The sequence below is a fragment of the Hippopotamus amphibius genome, unplaced genomic scaffold (assembly GCF_030028045.1).
Source record: "Hippopotamus amphibius kiboko isolate mHipAmp2 unplaced genomic scaffold, mHipAmp2.hap2 scaffold_451, whole genome shotgun sequence".
Lineage (NCBI taxonomy): Eukaryota > Metazoa > Chordata > Mammalia > Artiodactyla > Hippopotamidae > Hippopotamus > Hippopotamus amphibius.
Genome location: NW_026648558.1, coordinates 20,001 through 38,906, shown reverse-complemented (window position 1 = coordinate 38,906; position 18,906 = coordinate 20,001).

Genomic DNA, 18,906 nt, shown 5'->3' with positions numbered 1-18,906 from the left:
TTCTTCCCCGTCGGGAACCGACAAGCACTCCACCAGGGGACGCCGCCGGCCGTGGCGGCCGGGGGCGGCACCCTCACGGGGCAGGGCCAGGCTCGATCCCGGGCGGGGGAAGGGGTGGGGGGCAGGGGCGAGGGCAGACCGGCGGCGACGGGGAGGGGACGGCTCACACGCACGGCCAGGGCCACGGAGCAGGGCCGGGGGCGCCACCCAGGGGGAGACAAAGGGCCGGGGCACAGCCGGGCCACCAGGAAAACCAGCGCGGGGCCCCACCGCCCCACACCAGGGGGCGGTCCCGCCAACGCCTGGGACGCCGGCCGGCGCCCGCCACCCTCGAGGGCCTCCCCACGACCCGGCCCCGCCGCCGGGGCCTAGCATGCGACGGTTCCCCCCGCGTGCAGCGGAGGAACCCGTCCACCCCTTCGCGCATCCATCTGCGTCGCCTCCACACATCCATCACCACCTCAGCCGACCCCAAGGGCTCACACGTCCTGGGGAAACGCTCCCGAGCCAGGCGGCCCGACCTAGGGCCACACACCGCCGCCGGCTGCGGCTCGAGGCAAGGGCAGGCGCGGCAGGGCTCCCCGTGGCTGCGGGACTGGGGAGCCGGGACCGGGGGGTCCCCCCCTCCGGGCTCGCCAACGGAGGCGACCCCGCACGCACACACGCCACCCCGCGCCTCGGACACCGGCTCGGCTCGGCCCGGCGGGACCCTCCCCCGACTCGGAGGGGGGAGGCGCGGGCCACGGTAGGCAAAGAGCGGCGCTCGGCCCCACCGCGGGACCGGCGCACCCCTCCCGCGGAGGCGAGGGGGTCTACCCACGTGCTCTGGCAGTCGCCACGGTGGCCACTGCACACTTGGGAGGGGCGGCAGCTGGGGGGTTCGGTACCCCAAGGCTCCCTCTCGGATCGCTAGAGAAGGCTTTCTCACCGAGGGCGCGTCATCCCCCACTCAGCGCCTCTCCTTCGGGCCCGCAGAGGCGCTTCCGTGAGCCGCCTACACCTCCTCCAGTCGCCTGGAGGGGAGGGGGTCTGCGGCATGGGTAAGCACACGGCCCACGGGAGCGTTCGCGGCCAGGGCCGGGGCACGACCTCGGTAAGGCTTGCTGCCCTCGGGCTCGCCCCTCGGGCCCTCGAGGGGGAGCACGCCCAAGATGCGTGACACAGCCCCCTCTCTCACAGGCCCCGGCCCCCACGATCGCTCCCACGCCCGCGCGCAGCCCCCCACGTAGTGGGGACCACACGGGGCGTGCGCTCGGCCAAGCTCAGGCCCCCACGGCACGCCGCTGAGGACCAGCACAACGAGGCGGCCCCTGGCCCCACTGCCGTGGGGAACAGGCGGGCGCACCTCCCTTACCGTCTCGACCCCCCCAAGAGAGAGCCGCTCACGGCACCCGCCACGGTGGCGGAGACCCGAGGGACACGCTGGGAAAGGGGAACAACACCACCGCTCGGCCTCGGGCACCTGAGGGACGACCTGGAGCGCTCCAGGAGCACCACGGAGGGCCAGGCGCGGCACGCTCGCACACCGACGGGGGGCGCGCAGCGTGGCGGTGGGACGGCCCTCCCCGCCGTGGGGAGGGCCGCTCGCGAGGCGTACGCCAAAGAGGCACAGCGAGAGCGTCTGCTGCGTCCGAGGACCCCGGTCCCCGCCCACGCTGGGAGGCGGGGGCGGGAGACCGCGGGTTCGGGGCCGGAGGCCGCACCCCTGCCTTCCGCACACCCCGGCAGGCGGGGCGGAAGAGAGGCGAGGAGCCCGCGGACAGAACGAGAAGAGCGGTCCCGTCCCCCAGGAACGTCCGTCCCTCGTCTGGCACGGCTTAGGCCCAGCCCAGCGGAGCGTGGCACCACCACATCAATCGGTTGACCCACCCAGCCTAAAGCCACGGCGGGGGAGGCCCGCAGGGGAGGCACGGCGAAGACCCGTCACACGGAGGCCCGCTTCCGCCTCGCCGGCGCCCCTTCGTCTCGGGCAAAGAGCAGCCAGCCACCCCAGAACGAGAACGCCTGACACGGGGCACAGAGCCTGTGGGGTGGGGTCGTGCCGGCCACTCACCACCGGGTGCCTGCAGCGGGGGCAGCGCACAGGGTCGAGCACCCGACGCCACCTGGCCCCGCCGCCCTCGGGCTCAGCCAGAGGCCGGAGGCGGCACCGCGGGTCGGGGCAGCCGGACGCGCACGCAAGAGCCGGCGCGCAGGCCCAAGCGGGCAGCTCAAGCGGCAAGGACCGAGCCGGGCGTCAGACAGCCGCCCCCAGCCCGGAGTCCTGCCCGCGTCCGGAGCCCCAGCGTCTATCGGCGACAGACGCAGAAGAACACCGTGTCAGCACCTATCTGGTGGCAAAAAGGCCCCATTTCCGGCGGAAGAAATCATCGCGCCCGACAGCGGGGCCCACCCACGAGGTTCACGGGGGCCCCCGGAACCTCGGTCCGGCCACCTGCCCCCAACACTTCCCCATCCACACTTGCCCCGGAGCGCCCGGGGCCACCTGGTCGACCCGGGGATGGAGGGGTGGCAGAGTGGGCCGGGGACACGGGGGAGAGGGAGCGGGCTGGGGACGCCCTCCCCGGTCCCCCCACGCGGGCAGGCACCGGTCCATCCGAGTCTCCGGGCCAGGACTTGGTTCCAAGAAAGAAACACAGCACCCCTCCGAGCCGCCTCCGATGAGCGGGCCCCATGAGGGACCACGCCCGGGCCCGGGAGCCCCTCCCCGGGCCACCCAGTATGGCTCGCGCCAGTCCCCACCTCCCGGCCCGGACTCGGGGTGGAGAGCGGAGGGGGGAGACAAAGTCGCGTCCGACGACCGGGACCCACGCGGGCACGCTGACAGGCCGGGTGCACCCTCGCCGGCCACCTGCGCGAGCAGGGGCCGGTCCGTCCACGTCTCCGGACCCATCGGGACTTGAACCCATTTCTCCAGGGAGACGCCCGGAGCCCACGGGGCAACGCACCCAGGCCCGGGCCAGCCTCTCCGGGTCACCGCTGGCGGCCCAGGCCGGTCCTCACCTCTGGAGTCTGGCTCGGAAAACCATCGGCCCGAAAGCATCTGACGACCGGGACGCACGCGCGTCCACCACCGAGCCCGTGGCGGCCTCCACCGGCCTCAACGCTCGGCCCGAGCCGGTCCCCACCTCCGGAGCGGGACGCGGGGGGCACCGGGAAAGGGAGGTGGGGGGGGGTCGGGGAACGAACGCTCCCAAGGGCGGCCCAGGAGAAGGCCGGGCCACCAAGTCCCAGGCGCTCCGGGCGCGGCAGACCCTCTCCTCTCCCACCGCGGCGGCACGACCCGACATGGGCTCCCGCGGCCGGAGGGGCACGGGCGCATGCTGGTCGACCCGGCCAGGCGGCCCCTCAGCCCCGGCTCGGGAGCGCGGCGGCAGTCACAGCCCCATAGATCTGCAGGCCCAATCTCAGGCGACAGCAGGAGGTGCCTACGCCTCGGCGCCACCGGGGCTGCCAGCACCAGCGTGGCTCGCCTCCCGGAAATCTGCTTCGGGCCCGGCGGCTGAGTCACAGCCCTCGACAAGGTCGCCGGAGCTCCGGAGGGAAGGGACAATATAAAAGCGGCCGCCAGGTGGCGCCCGACAACCGGCTCGAACGTCCCCGGGCCGGATCCCGGTCGCCGGCCGGCCACCGAGGACGCCGGAGCGCCGGGCCGCCCAAACGCCCGAGCTCCTCCCGGAGCGGGGCGGGCGTCCCGCGCGGCCCCGAGGGGTCCGTCTCGGAGCTAGCTCCCTGCCCGACACGACACGACATGACACGGCGCGTCCCGATCCCCGGCAGCACACGGGGGCGGGGGTAGCTGGCAAGATGCCGCCGGGAGGCTGCCTGGAAGGGGACGCGATTCCAGGCCATGGGGGGGCGCGGGGAATTCCACGGAGACGCCCACAGTGCCACAAGCTAGATCCCCAGCTCCCCGGAGGGTGAGAGGGAGGGAGGGAGGGAAGGCGGGGACCAGCGAAACGAAACCAGGCAAGCGCTCCAAGAACGACGCAGGAATTCATCCCTTCTGGCACGGAGAAGGGCTTTGGAAAGCTGACACGCAGAGCCCGGAAGCTAGAAACGAAAGTAAACATACACTCTGGCCCCACACAAATGGAAACAAACATCTATTTCCGCACAGACCGCGACAAAGTCCAAAGAGAACACATGGGTGTGTGGGTGGGGAACACGCCCTTGAGGTCAGAACATGGATTTCAAAACGGACTGACCACAGTCACCGGCCGGCGGGGGCAGGGGCGGGGGCGGGGGGGCGGGGAGCAGCGAGTCAACAGCCATCCACTAAAGAAACCGCGTTCCAGGACATCTACACAATGCAACGTGGTGAGTGTGCCTGCGTGCGTGCGTGCGTGCGTGCGCGCGCGCGCGCGCGCGTGCGTGTGAGAGAGAGATTTACAGCAAAGGTTCACAGTGACCTGTCGTCCCACCAAAATCAAACCAAGCCAAACTACCAAAAAGTCAAAGTCAAGCTCTGGGACTGCTGTGGCCCTTCAAGGAGTACGTAAAGGCACACACATATGTACGTGTATGCACACGTGTACACGTACAGACACACACACGTGTACACGTACACACACACACGCATCTGAAAACCTCAAGCATGTCCCATAAGAGGTTCCTGTCCAATACAGAGCAAGGCCTCATGCAACGCAGCCCCCCAGAACAAGCAACCCGATGGGGAAAGCGGGCAGGAGGCCTGAACAGAGCAGACCAAGACCAGGCATTTTCATCCACAAGGAAACAAAGCCAGAAAAAACCAACAGAAAACAACGCCCACAAAGGAAACAAAGCAACAAGGACGACGACCCCCACCACTCCAACAGCAACCGCAACACAGTTTTCCACTGTCAACAAAGCAACCAACAGTACCTTTCTTGGGGGGTGGGGGCGGGGACAAAACCAAAAGCCAAAGGAAACCTTTCCCTGAAATACAAGAAACAACTGGGGCTGCCTAGCTGGCGCACTGCTTAAGAATCCGCCCGCCACTGCAGGGGACACGGGTTCGATCCCTGCTCCAGGAAGGTCCCACATGCCGCAGAGCAACGAAGCCCATGAGCCACAACGACTGAGCCCATGTGCCGCAACTCCTGAAGCCCCCGTGCCTGGAGCCCGTGCTCCGCACCAAGAGAAGCCACTGGCAATGAGGAGCCTGCGCACCACAACGAAGGGGAGCCCCCACTCACCGCAACGGAAAGAAAGCCCGCGCACAGCAAAAAAAGACCCAACGCAGCCCATCAAATACAGAACCATTTTTTTTTTAAATGGAGGGTATGATAGAAAGCGCTGGCATTTCTCTGCACAAGCATACACGGCCAGGCCCAGGATCTGGAATCGCGACAGCAAGTTCCAAACGGCAGAGGAAAGTGGCTCCTGACGGGACACCTATTTTTCACGCTGAGAGAGACCACCACCATGTCATGCTGGAGGACTCAGAGATATCACCTGGCGCCTGACAGAATGGCTCCCCGACAACAGATGACACTACGGAAAACAGCACAGAAGTCCCTGAAAGCACTGCACCAACAACTACCACGTGACCCAGCAACTCCACTACGTGCCCACCGAGGGGGTGAGGGTGACACATACATACACGTGTATGTGTATCCACACCTATCCCTATGTAGCCATAGTTAGGGACATACCGATAGCGCTCTCTGTGTGCATACGTCTCTACCTAGTCACACACAGGCGCGCGCGCGTTTATGACTCAACCCTACCAGGGAATGAGGTCTTGCCATCCGCGGAAACATGGAGAGACCCAGAGGGTATTGCGCTACACAAGATACCTCAGGTCGCGAGACTATCATGTCTGTGAAGAACGTACACAGCAATACACACACATGAACACAAAGAAGGAACCGCAAACAGGTTCCTCGACACCTAAAAGGAACAAATGGGGGGTGGCCAGAGGAGGGAGGGAGGGGGGAAGAGGGAGACGAGTGCAATAGGTGAGGGAGAGGAAGCGGTGCCCACTTCTAGTTATGAAATAAACAACTCACTCGCAGGATGTCATGTACAGCAGGCGGAATAGAGTCCATCCTACTGTCATGACATCGAATGGTGACAGACAGTAACGAGACTTATCACGGAGATCCCTGGGCCATGTGTAAACATAGCCACTCGCTAGGGTATACACCTGAAAACCAATATACTCTTGTCAGTCTGTTAGACTTCCATTTTAAAAGGGCGGGGGGAGGAGGGAGGGAGGGGGGAGGGGGGCAGAGAAAGGAGCAAGAGGAAGAGGAGGGTGGTGGGGGAGGAGGAGGAGGGGGGGGAGGAGGAGGAGGAGGAGGAGGAGGAGGAGGAGGAGGAGGAGGAGGAGGAGGAGGAGGAGGAAAAAGATGGCTTGCCTTGAAGAAATCAACAAAAGGAAAGAGCGAGAGAGACAGAGACAGAGGCAGAGAGAGACGCGAAATCAAGAGTGGACACTCAGGTGACTGCAAGAGTTAAGGGAGATTAAGACAAGAAACAAACTCCCAACAGTAGTTTGGTAAGTCCAAAATCAAGATTTGGATATCATGCTGGCATCAAGCACCAACCCTTCTAAATGGACACAAAGACACACAGGCCTCCCTCACTTGGGGCGGGGGGGGGTCGTCAGGACCAGGAAATGACCATGCAAGCGGAAGCTGGAAAAGGCAACCTTGTTCATCCACGGCGGAAACATACCATGGTCCCACAGCATTCAAAACATTGTATCAAAACATGTACAAACGGCTCTTCCTCACTCCCAATGAAAACTGCAGAGAACGTCCAAAACAGCCAACGTGTGATTTGCTTAGCAGATTGTCATGGAGAGCCTCGACCAGAAAGCATCGCTTTCGGTTTGTAACATCATAGGAACAGCAGTCTCAACAGCGCTTGCCTTCTTGGCGCAGTATCATTTCTACGCCTGGATACACAGTCCTACTTTGGGGTGGGGGGGTGGGGGTGAGGGAGCCCTGCCAGCAGTTCCTATTTTTCAAAGCAGACCTCTTCCCCCTCCCCCCAACCACCACCACCATTTTTCTTATTTTTTTTCTCTTTCCTCTGGTCTCAGGTTCTGCCCAATCCAGTCCACTGGCCTCCATCCCAGGCCACTGTGGGCTGTGTGTACAGATTTGCAAGATGAAGACAGTTCTCCCCAGAGAACCGGGCAGCCGCCCGGCTGAGATCTAAAAACCGATCTGCTCATGCAGTTCCACTTTTTCTTTTTCTCTTTTAAATGGGCTTCTTTCTGTCAAGGAGAAGATTTCCAAATCAAAAGGAGACCGAAAGATTTCTAGGTTCCACAGCTTCAGGATTCCATGGATCGGGGGTGTCAAAAAGTCTGCGCAGGGCCTTCAGTAAAGGCCGTCTTTCTCAGCGCACACAAGTCAACCCGAGACCAAGGCAACCTGAGGGCAAAACCCCTCGCTTGATTTCATTTCTCCCATTAGGCCCCGAACATCAGAGCGCGTGTGACAGAGAGAGAGAGACAGAGAGAGACAGAGACAGAGACAGAGACAGAGACAGAGACAGAGACAGAGAGACAGAGAGAGAGAGAGAGAGAGAGAGAGAGAGAGAAACCCCACAAAAGAGAAACAAACGAAAACCCCAGCAAAGGTTCCATACATTGTTCGCCAGGATTGGAAGTGATGACGTCGTTGCGGGGGAGGGGGAGAATTATGCGGAGGGCACTTGCAAACCTCGCGGTTGCAGCCAGCAGGTGCTGACAGATACGTTTTTGAAACCGGCTGGCGGCGCCCTTGAGCTTCCTACGGTTCTGACCATACCCGTTCTCAGGGAGGTGGCTGTGGAGCCCAGGATAGGCCACGCCAAAATGCACCTCCGTGGCACAGTGATCATTTGGCGTGACGGTGACCTCAAGCAGGCGGCCAACACAAGAGGGACCCTCGGGCTCTTCTTTGTGTCTCCCTGAAAGCGAGACATCCATCTCTCTCTCGGGTGAAAGGCGCACTCCCTGCATCTGCACCTGGAGTTAGGAGGACGCTCCGATCCCCAAAGTAGGGAATTCATTGGGGCCGAGAAGCCTAGGGAGACAGACACTGTGACTTCTTTCAGGGACCCCCCCCAAGCCCAAACTCTGTTTAGATTCTTCCTTCCCTCAGGGCGCACCCGAAAGCTAAGTCTCTCGGTCTGATCCCTGTCTCACACATGTACTGTCCCTTGGTCTACACAGTCGAAAAGCTGCCCGCCTCAGCCACTTCTCACGGCTAGAAGGTAAAACAACAACAACAACAACAAACGAACACGTGTTCCCGCTCCCGCTTCCTCTATCCGCCTTGAGTCCATGTTAGGATGAGTCCAGCCACGAGGACTCAAGAGGGGCAGAGGGGGAGATTTCCCCCTCCCCCAAACAGGAAGGGGTCTGGAACTCTCTTCCCAGTGGCCACCCAGCTCAACTCTGGGTGCCTGAACCCTAGTTTGCCTCCTTTCGAGTTTTAAATGCTCTTCCCTGGGTTAGAATCACAAGGAGAGATGCTCACGCATGTATGTCTTCCAAGTTTTACGTGACATGGGGCAGCCCTCCTAAGAAAGCAAAGAAAGACTCAGAGAAGTGGCAACACCTACAATCTCTTCGGTTCTGCTGAGGAGAGGGAGGAAATCTGGGAAAGTAACTATACTATGGCCCGGGCTGGCGGGCGCCGGGGTGGGGGGGGTGTTAAGGGAGCTAAAGGAGGATGAGATTTCTTAGAAACTCATTCTTAGGCACAGAAACATTGGATGGATGCGGGACCCCACCTCTTCTTTTCCCTTGTGTTGGGAAGATCATTTGGCTCCTGCCAGCTGGGGTTTCATGCCCCCACGAATCATCAGGCGAGTGCTCCGGAGAAAAGAGCGAGAGCACAGGTCAGGAGAACATGGAGAAGATGGCTGCCGGATGCCCGGGGCCACACGGATGTCTTCGGGGGCACAGGCACGTCCACGATCTGTGGACCATGTCTACGGCAGATTGGGTGTGTAGGTCATTTTGAACAGGCTCCCATCCACCTGCCCTCATTGGGGTCCTGTCTCCAGCTCCCCTGAGCGGTGCCGTCACGGCCAGGTGAAGACAGGGCTCCTCCAGGGGCGGGCCCGTGCCAGAGAAAGGGAGACGGCAGTGAAGTCCTCGAGCTTCGGGTACTTCTACCAGAGTGACTCTCCTTCATCAAGTCCCCGGCAGGTGGAGGGACACGTCTTTCTGACACGGTGGGGCCAGGGGAGGCTTAGAAAAAGGCTTCTGACAACCGCACCATCAAGTATGAGCTCTCCGTTTCCTTGACGGAAGAGTCCCCCACTCTCCCAAGTGGTAGAGCTAGGAACGGGCCCCTCGGGTCCCATCTTACACGTGAGAATGACATGCTGACTTTACCCCTCTTCAAGGCGGAGTTTGTAAAAGGTCAGCCCTGGAGGAAGGACCCAGCTTGTCAGTCCTCTCATGCTATCATCCAAGCCGAGGAGAGCCGTGCCAGGCCTCCACGGAAGGAATACGGCGGTCGGCTGCCTTTGGAGAAGATGGCTCTGTGAGCAGCAGCGTGGAAACCAACCGAGAAGCAGGGGCCACTCTAGAGGCCAGCAGGGTCCTTAGGGGCCCAGCCAGGCCAGGCCAGGCCAGGATGGAGAGAGGGGATGGAGCCGGACCTTTGAGGCCCTAGCCTCCACAGCACCTGGGATTCTGCTGGGATTCTTGAGAAACTCGCTCCACATTCTAGAAGGGCCTGCGTGTCACAAAGATACGAAGCCATACTTTCCTTAAAGAGCACCTGCCCTCAGGAAGTGGCACTCAGCACGCTCGCTGGTGATGGGCCAGACACACCCATAGACACTCAGGTTCCAGGGAAAAGCTTTGCTCAGCTCTTTCTCCCCTTGCGTCCTCAAAACACAAAGCCATCGCTTCCGGATACCAGGGAAGCTCTCAGGTAGGTTTGTGCTGGGGCGGGCGCCAACTAGAACTGTGAAGAGGGGAGATCGGAGCCGCAGAAGCTCTGGGGCCCCGAGGAAAGACGCCGCCGCCGATCCACCTCTCGCACCTTCCTCTCAGCGGGAGGGCCAGGGACTCTCCCCCCGCACAGGATCCTGGCCACACACGAGGGAGGGCCCACACCCACTGTCCTGCTCCTCTTTGCCTGGGGTGGGTTCAGAGACACTGGACTCGGCTCATCCCTCTCCACAGCGGCGCGTCCCTCTCCACAGCCGTGCACGGCAGGCAGCAGAGCAGAAGAACAAGAGCTGGCATCGTCCACCGTTCCCAGAGCTGCTCCATTCCCGTCCACGCGCATCCGGATGGGGCGCACAGACAGGGCGCCCGTCCTGAGGTCACCGTGTCGCTCCAGGTGCGGACTCCCGAGATGGTGACATCTCGGTCGAGGAGACCGTCCCCTGTGAGACCACAGGCTTGGCAGTATTGCCGAGAGCATGCTTCGTGGGCCATCTGCAATTCCATGTCACCGGAAACATACCGTGTCAAACTTGTGCTCGGCCTCCAAGTCAAAGGGCTGCCTGAGGACTTTGACCGACAATTCCAGTTGCTCCTGGCCTAAGAGACACAACTTCTCCCAAGAAAACAAACCGTAACACAATGTAAAGTCTGACCTACCTCCAGACGCGTGTTTGACGTGGCACGGCCATGTCCGGAGGCTCATGTGACTTCCATGCGGGGGCAGCCTGGGAACCGCCTTTCTGAGTCTCCCCCTCCCCGTGCGACCCCAGGGTAGGGCTGGTGCGAAGAGAACGCTGGATGGGATGTAGGCATTGGAAGTGAAGCCACAGCCAAGGCTCTCTGCAGGCTGTCGCCATCCCACACGGTGACAGGTGGGCACAGAGGTGCAGGGTGGAAGGCTGTCCATCCACACATACACACACACACACACACACACCCACCCACCCCCGCCGCCCTGCGTCTGGCTAGTGTTCCCAGCTGGTGCCCCCTGGACGACAGTGGCCCAGGCCACTCCTGGCTGCCTGGCCGCAGATCCACCGAGGGACAGCTGTGCCTTCCCCCGAGTCTCTCCATGTCTCCCCTGTGGCCCCGCACATCGGTGGCTACCTTTCCCTGTGGGCGCTGACAGCTCCATCGGCACTGCCACCTCCGCCACTGCCACCGGGCACTCAGAGGACTGAGAGCCACAGCCTTCCCTCCCCTCCCCTCCTCCGCAGCCCAGCCCAGCCCTGCCCTGCCCAGCTGCTCCCAGGCCTCTGGAAGGTCCAGTTCCTAGAACGAGGTCTTCATTCCTGTGACTCCCACGGTGTCTCTGCTTCCATGACACAGACCGGCTATGTTGTCCCGACAGTAGGACACACACAGAAACCCTGTGCGAAAATCATGAGGCTGACAGCATCATTCGTCATCTGAGACAGAAAATCAATACAGATATCGTATTAAATACACATAATTATACGTAGGGGTGTGTGTGTGTGTGTGTGTGTGTGTGTGTGTGTCTGTCTGTCTGTCTGTCTGTCTGTCTGTCTGTATCTCACTGCAGTATTCACACAAGCATTGCCAGCCAAGCAGAACCTCAGGTCTCTGTGATAATTGTCCCTGGGGATGTTCTGCCGACTGTCACGCAGAGACCGTCGTTGTACGGAGACACAGGTAAAGACGTGTGTTTGTCAAGACAGGAGAACACAGAAAACACATCCTGTTTCACAGGGATGAACTAGTGTCATGATGCCAACCTGGGGACACGGGCGCCCGTTCATGCTCCTGGCCAGGCCCTGCAAGCATTAGGGGACCATCGCTTCTGTCCTTGTATGGGCCGCTCACTGCACCGAGTTCTTAGTCACCTCACGTAGCCCTCACCGCAAATCCACACCTTGAACGTGGTCCTCCTTCCTCATCGCCACCGCCACCACGTTCCTCCTGGTCTCTTTAAACGCGCACGCGTCCCTGGTGGGTGGGGTAAGGAGCCAGCTCCCCCCACCCCACCCCACTCCGGTGCCTGCCTGCCTGCCTGCCTGCCTGCCTGCCTGCCTGCCTGCGTGCGTGCGTAGAGTAGAAGCAGGGAATGTTCTGTCGTTCCCCCTTCCCAACCCGCGAACGAAGGAAACCTTCGTGTATCTTTCTATACTTTATGTGCTGTCGCCTACATGTGTTCCCCCATTTTTCTTTATCCACAAGAGCTCCCTGCAGTCCCCACTCTCTGTATGAACGGCATTCACACACGTCCAAAGTGAATTTATTTCAGCTTCTATCGGGTGGCATATCCAGATAGATCCTTTAGGTCAGGAAGCACAGAAACACAGCCAAGTCGAGTGAGTGCTGAACCAGAGTCATTTAGGAATCCTATGAGGTGACCAGTGTGGAAGGAGCATGTGTTCCAAGGCACTTCTTTTGATGTCTTAGGTTTACCTAGCCAGCAATGCAGATCCCATGAAAGTGGGCAGAGATCTTTTCTCCATAGGCTCTCCTGTTACGGAACGCAAGTGTGTTCCCGTGCCCACGGACGACACACAGTGAGGCCAAACAAGGGGACACGTCAGAGTTTGGGGCAGGGGAAGGTTTCTAGCATGGCCGAGCAAGGGGAGGGTGGGAATCTTTCTTTTCCAGAAAAGTTAGAACTTCTCTCAAGTTGCATGGGCCCAGAAAATGCTTTCTCCTCTTCGATCATCAGTCAAGGAAAGGTAGCACCTGGTTTTTCACGAGGAGATTTTCTTCCTAATTCCAGTTATCTTATAAAATAAAGAAGAAAAATTATGTTAATGTTTCACATAAGCGTCCAGGACTATTTCACTTCCATGATTTGAAGAAATGTTATTTTCTCTCCAACTGACACTGTCCTTGAAGGACCAAGCTAAACTTCTAAGGAGCCAAATTCCAAATAATTTTGAGACTAGGAAATACAAAGTGTAGTGTCATAGATTGATTGATGGATCCATTGATTTCATCAGACAGCAGTCATCACTTCTAAGATTATTCGAACACCACTAACGTTTGGGTAACAAAGTTGAGATGTCTGCGCTCGAGCACGTGCGCGCGCGCGCGCGCGCGCGCGTGTGTGTGTGTGTGTGTGTGTGTGTGTGTGTGTGTGTGTGTGACTCATAAGGGGATGTTTTCCATAGCTGTGCACTATGGCACTGCAGGATCTCTGGTTGCTGAGTACCCAGAGGTGGAAGCCCCGATACAGAGCTTGGACTGTGAAGTTATGCATGGGTTCTCAATGGTGTGTGTGGGGTCGGCCCCCCTAATCCCCCATGTTGGTTGTTCAACGGTCAACTCTAATATATAGATCAGAGAGGATATCATCCATGTGCTTCATATGAATAACTTTCCCAAATAATCTTTATCTTTTTCAAAGGAAGACATCCTGTAATCCATTTCATAAGATGCTATTGGGAACCTACTCCCCCAGCATGTGAATTATCCCTACAGAGCACAAGATCCCTGAGAAGGAGGAGCCCTGGACGCTGAGACACCAGGAAAGTAGGCTTTTAGATGATATTTTCTGCTTCTCATGAGATGACGGTGTCTACTGATCCTATTCAAGTGTGTAAAATGAGAGCCCCCTGGCAAGGATCAGCAGAAGGTCTTTGCTGCTGGGCCCTGGGCTCTTCCTTTCAGTGGGGAGGCCAAGAGCCTCAAGAAGGAAGGAAGGAAGGAAGGAAGGAAGGAAGGAAGGAAGGAAGGAAGGTAGGTGGGAGGGAGGGAGGGAGGGAGGGAGGGAGGGGAGGGTTTGCCCGGTGCCATCAGGCCCGTGTGTCACCCTAAAGAGAAGGGCAGCCATCGCCACTGCTGGAATCATGTCCCCATTTCCTGGGCAGGACATTCAAGAAGGCCTCCTCCTGTGTGTTTCGTGCATCACCTCGACGGTGCCCCCAGGAATAGTCACCGGAGGGAACTGTGCAGCTGAGCCAACCTGCCTGGGAACACGGCCTCCTTCCTTTAAGAAGTGGAAAACTCGCCCAGTGCTCTCTCTGTTGTTGTTTTTCCGGTCCTTATCCTTGTCCTTGTCGTCGTCGTCGTGGTCGTCGTCATCGTTACTGTTGTTAACAAGTGAATGAGAGTGAGTCAGAAAGAGAAAAACAAATATTGTATATTCACACATATATGTGGACTGCAGAAAAATGGTACACATCAACTGGTGTGCAAGGCAGAAAGAGAGACACAGATGTAGAGCACAAACATATGGACACCAAGTGGGGAAAGCGGGGAGGGTTGGGGGGGAATGAATTGGAAGATTGGGGTACCAAATTGTACACTCTAAATATATACAGTTTATTGTAAAACATGAAAAGAAAAAAAGTTAAGAAAAAGTGAATGATGCCTCCGTCTAGAGGAATACTTGGCAGTTATTATGTTCAGGACCATTTCTTTTTCTGCCATTGATGGAAAACTCCTTGGATCCCGTTAGCATTTATGGATTCAAGGAGTGCAGTTCTTCATAGGTTCTGTCACGTCGTTAGGAGGGGAATCCTCATCAAGTTGCTTCAACCAGGACTATGTGTCCTTCAGATGCGGAGATGGAAATGAATGGTGCTCTGCGGGGCGGTGGGGGGGCGGGGGCGCGATGATAGGCACCCAGGACTCCTTCCCCCAGGCCTCCTTTTGTTCCCTCACTGCTTCCTGGAGAAGGGACACCCCCCCCCCCCCACGCACACACCGTCTAGGTGTGCTATTTGCTGTCCATAATTTCCCGTGCCCTTTGGGCATGGCTGATAGAGACGGACATGAAGCAGCAGGACGGCAAGCTGGCACCTGGGCCTAGGGAAGTTTCACAAGTGAAATATCAGAACTGGAGCTGGGACAGACATGCCTCCCCTTCCCGGGGCCGGGGGGGGGGGGGGTGCGGAAGCTGGGCTGGGGGAGCTGGAGACGAGGGGCACAGAGAGAGGCAGGGAAGGGAGGCCCCACGTGGGCCTGGGAGAGACGGGGATGGGGAGGGCGGGGCGGTGGGGGGCAGGGGGCCACTGCTGACCGGCCTGGGTTCGGGTTCCCTGTCCCCCGTCCTGCTGAGAACGTGCCTTTGCTTCCTGCCCTCAGGTGTGCGAGAGGAGCACGTTTCTTTTCAATAAAGACCAATACATCATGTCACACTATGTTTGGTTTTGCTTGTTCATGTTCCAGACGAGGCCAACGAACTCTCCCAGGGGAGGTGTTGGTACAAAGGATCTGACAGGATGGGAGGGTGCGGGTCTGCGCATGGGCCAAGAAATCCAGAAAATCTGTCGTAGCTGAGACTCAGGCCTTTTTCAGAAATAGGCCAAGAGAGTTCAGCTTTGACCATTCCCTGCCAAGCAGTCATCACAGGTGCTTCCTGGAAGGGATTGAGTTGCAGAAACCAGCGTGGCCCGCAGCCCTCAGGCCTCAGCCCGGCAGGCAGGCAGGCAGGCAGCGGCTATTGTCTGTTGGTCCCGCCCCCGCCCCCGCCCCCGCCCCCGCCCCCGCCCGCTTCTCCACCGCTCGCTCCTTCCCAAGTCGCCAGGGCTGATAGTTGCCGGGAGAGGGGGAGGGGAAGTCCGGACGCTTCATTCCGCAGGGCCTTGTTCAATCGCTTCATTCAAATGCAGAATGCTCTCCGGTCAGATCGGGAGCCTTTGACTTTGCCTCGAGCTCCCCTTTATCGAACGGCTTTTTTTTTTCCTTCCCCAATTTCCCCACCCCTTAGGCTGCCCCCTCCAAACTGCAGGGAGGGAGGGAGGGAGGGAGGGAGGGAGGGAGGGAGGGATGGGTGAAGGTTGTGTGAGAACTTCTCCTTGTCTCAGGCAAATAGGAGTCCCCTCTTTTTCCTAACCCAGGAAACCCCACTAAACCATTTGAGAATCACGGACATGCGTGGAAGCAAACGTCTTAACTTGAGATCGTGCTCTGCTGTGGGAGGACAGAAAGGAGGGCCAGAATGTCCGGTCTTGTGCTGTCCAGTTCTTAAGCGACTTGAATTCAAGGAGACACATTTTGGGGCGGCCTACTCTGAACATATTGAAAGCTGACCTGGTGACTGTGTGTGTGTGTGTGTGTGTGTGTGTGTGTGTGTGTGTGTGTGTGTGAGAGAGGGAGAGGGAGATGGAGGGAGGGAGGGAGGCGGGGAGGGAGGGAAAGGGAGAAAATAGGTTAGTAGAGGCCTCCATTTCATGGAAACTGTTTCTGAGTTCTGAGAACAGGTCGGTTCTGTGAAACAGTTATCATATCTCCTCTCAGGAGGCAGTGATGTTGATGGGCTCCCAAAAACTAGGCCTGTGGTGCAAGCAATCAGGTTATTTCCTAAGAGGCACTTGTATGGAAACCAAAGGAAGACAAAGGTCCATCACTGGAGCCGATTATAAACCAGTGGGGGGGGGGGGGAGCGTGTGGGGGGCGGTGTCAGTGAAGAAGATTTGTAGATGTTAGGGTGGAAGCAACTTTAGCAGTTTGAAATGGCTGTGATGATGTCGGGTGTTTGGTTCGACTTTCAGAGTGGCTCTCACAGAAACAGGCACCAGGATGGTTTCCACAGGAGCTGTGGTGGCCATGTCTCTAAAGTTTTCACCAAGTCCTCCAGCTTCGGTCTGTAGGGCTTCAGGCAAAGGGCCGTTTTCGTTGTCAGTGATGCCAAGTCAAAAGGGTGGGCGAAAGTGGGAAACATTCATGGAGAGAGTTGTAGCCAGATATTGGGGGCAACTTGAAAGACTTCAGGATCCAGTCCGGTTTTCAGGTGAAAAGCAACACCCTAAGGAAAATGAATAGCACCAGAATCTCATATCCACAAGTGTGTATTCCCGTTTTATGGAAACGTAACGTGGGCCTCTAAGGAACGCGTGCAAGTGACTCTCTTGCCAAAGAAATAAGGAGCCTCACGGAGAGTTTCTGAATTCTGGACGGAGCAGGTAGGGAGAAAAAGAGAAGTGATTCCATTTTGCTGACAAGGGTACAAGTCACCAAATGGATGTCCAACTTTTAAAATAAATTGGGTTTTGTTTGTTTTCATTTTCCCTTGTAGCTGGAAAAGAAAAGATTTCACAATCCGTCCTGTTCTCTCTCTCTCTCTCTCACTCAGGTTAGGAGATTCTTTTCTGTTTGAAATAATGGAAGCATTTATAATGTCGTGCAGTTTCAGGTGTACAGCACAGTGATTTAGATAGAAAGATAGGTAGATAGATAGATAGATATAGATTCTGTTTCAGATTTTTTTTCTCTTATAGGTTATTACAAAGTATTGAGTATAGTTTCCTGTGCCAAGTCGTAAGAGCTTGTTGATTATCCACTTTACGTATAGGAATGTGTATATGTTCATCCCAAGCTCCTAAGGTATCCGCACCCTGGCCCCCCCCCCCCCCCGCCCCCAGCGGCTTCCCCAATCAGTCCTATTGTAGACAAGTAGTCATACACACACTATCATCCTAGTCCTCAGTTCATTCAGCCCCACGTAGGTCACTCGTTCTTCTCGGAGTCCAGTTTTCCCATCGGCCCTGTCAATCTTGCCTGATGATTGAGCGTGACTGGAAAAGTGATGGTCCCAAGAAGTTTGCAAGAGCTTTTGTGAAGGCTCATAGGACTTGCCCAGCGAAGTGGGTGCCTTGATCACTGCAGGCTGTGGAAGGTATACCCAAAGTGGCAAACACAATTTTTTTTTAACCGTCTCTATGCCATGGTGAGGACAGAAGGCTTGCAGCAAGGGAAGGCTTCAACCCACATGGAAACCATACTCACCGTCACAGGAACGTTTGGATGACCCTTACTACGTGCCAGTGGAGTGAAGTCCAGTGGCCGGGGCTCAGGGGTTCCTGAGAGAGGAGGTCTGACGCCTCTGGGGACAAAGAGAATTGTTTTCCCCCAGGGTGACAAGCATGACAGGTCAGCCATTGCAGGTAACCTGTAGAAATCTTCCCACCAGCATCTATTTACAATTGGAGCCATTCGAAATGCACCAAGGTGGGTGGCGGAATGCGGGGGGCGGCGGGGACCTGGGGGGGGGGGTGAGGTTCCCCAGGAAGCCTGAGACATGGAGACCCAGTGGCCGGCCGGGCTGCTGCCCCTCTCTGGGGTCTGCTGTCCCTCTCTGGGGTCTGCTGTAGCCCCGACCCTCTGTTGAATGGACAGAATGGAATTGATCCACGTGTGGCCCCCCCCCACCCCCCATCATCTTTCAAGAGGCTGTTGTTGCCGCCTCGGCATGAAACTCGGGTGGAATATCTCCTTGATACTGGGCTCAGTCCCTGTCGTGTGAGCCTCCATTTGGACGACCGAAAACCCTGTATGCCAGGGCAGAGAAGAAGGATCCCATCATTTCCAGAGCAGTTGGAACACACCCGTGTATAGACACAAGCCAAAGAAGGCTTCACGTTCCTTCCTCTTCGACAACGCTTCCCATGTCAGGAAACCTCTCCAGGAAGCCTACTCCGTTTCATGGCTCTGCTTTCGAAGGAGAGAGAACACATTCTTGAGCTAGGCCCTCTCCTCTTGGATCCTCTCTCAACATGCATTCTAAGTGCAAAAGACTTCATGTGTCATTCGGTTTGGGGGCAAATGTGTCCAAAATACCCCAACGAGTGTAAAACAGTTAGATAGGTCACTGGGGAACAGTGCCTCCTTAGCCACGTCACCCACATCCCAGGGAAAGACTTGCTAGGCAAAGAGAGACGCCTCTTTCCTTGTGAGCCAACCCTGGCTCTTTGAATATCAAGAGGACTAAGTCCACGTGAGTCCCCCAAGACCTGATAAAGGTAACCTAGAAAAGAAGTGATGATTTTTAGAAGACATAAGCCTGCCTGCCTGCCTGCCTGCCTGCCTGCCTTCCTTCCTTCCTTCCTTCCTTCCTTCCGGAAAAAGGAAGGAAAGCTTTCTCTCTCATGACGGAGAGAGCAGAGCAATAGAAGAAACACCCAAGCCCGAGCCCAAAGTTGGCCTTTTTCACCGAGAGACAGAAAACTGAATTCTAGTTTTGCACTGGTTTCCTGTTGATACGAACACTCATGTGTGTCCTTGAATCCATCCTCATCTTAAGCAGTCCTGACCACGGTTCCCATTCCTTTCCGAAG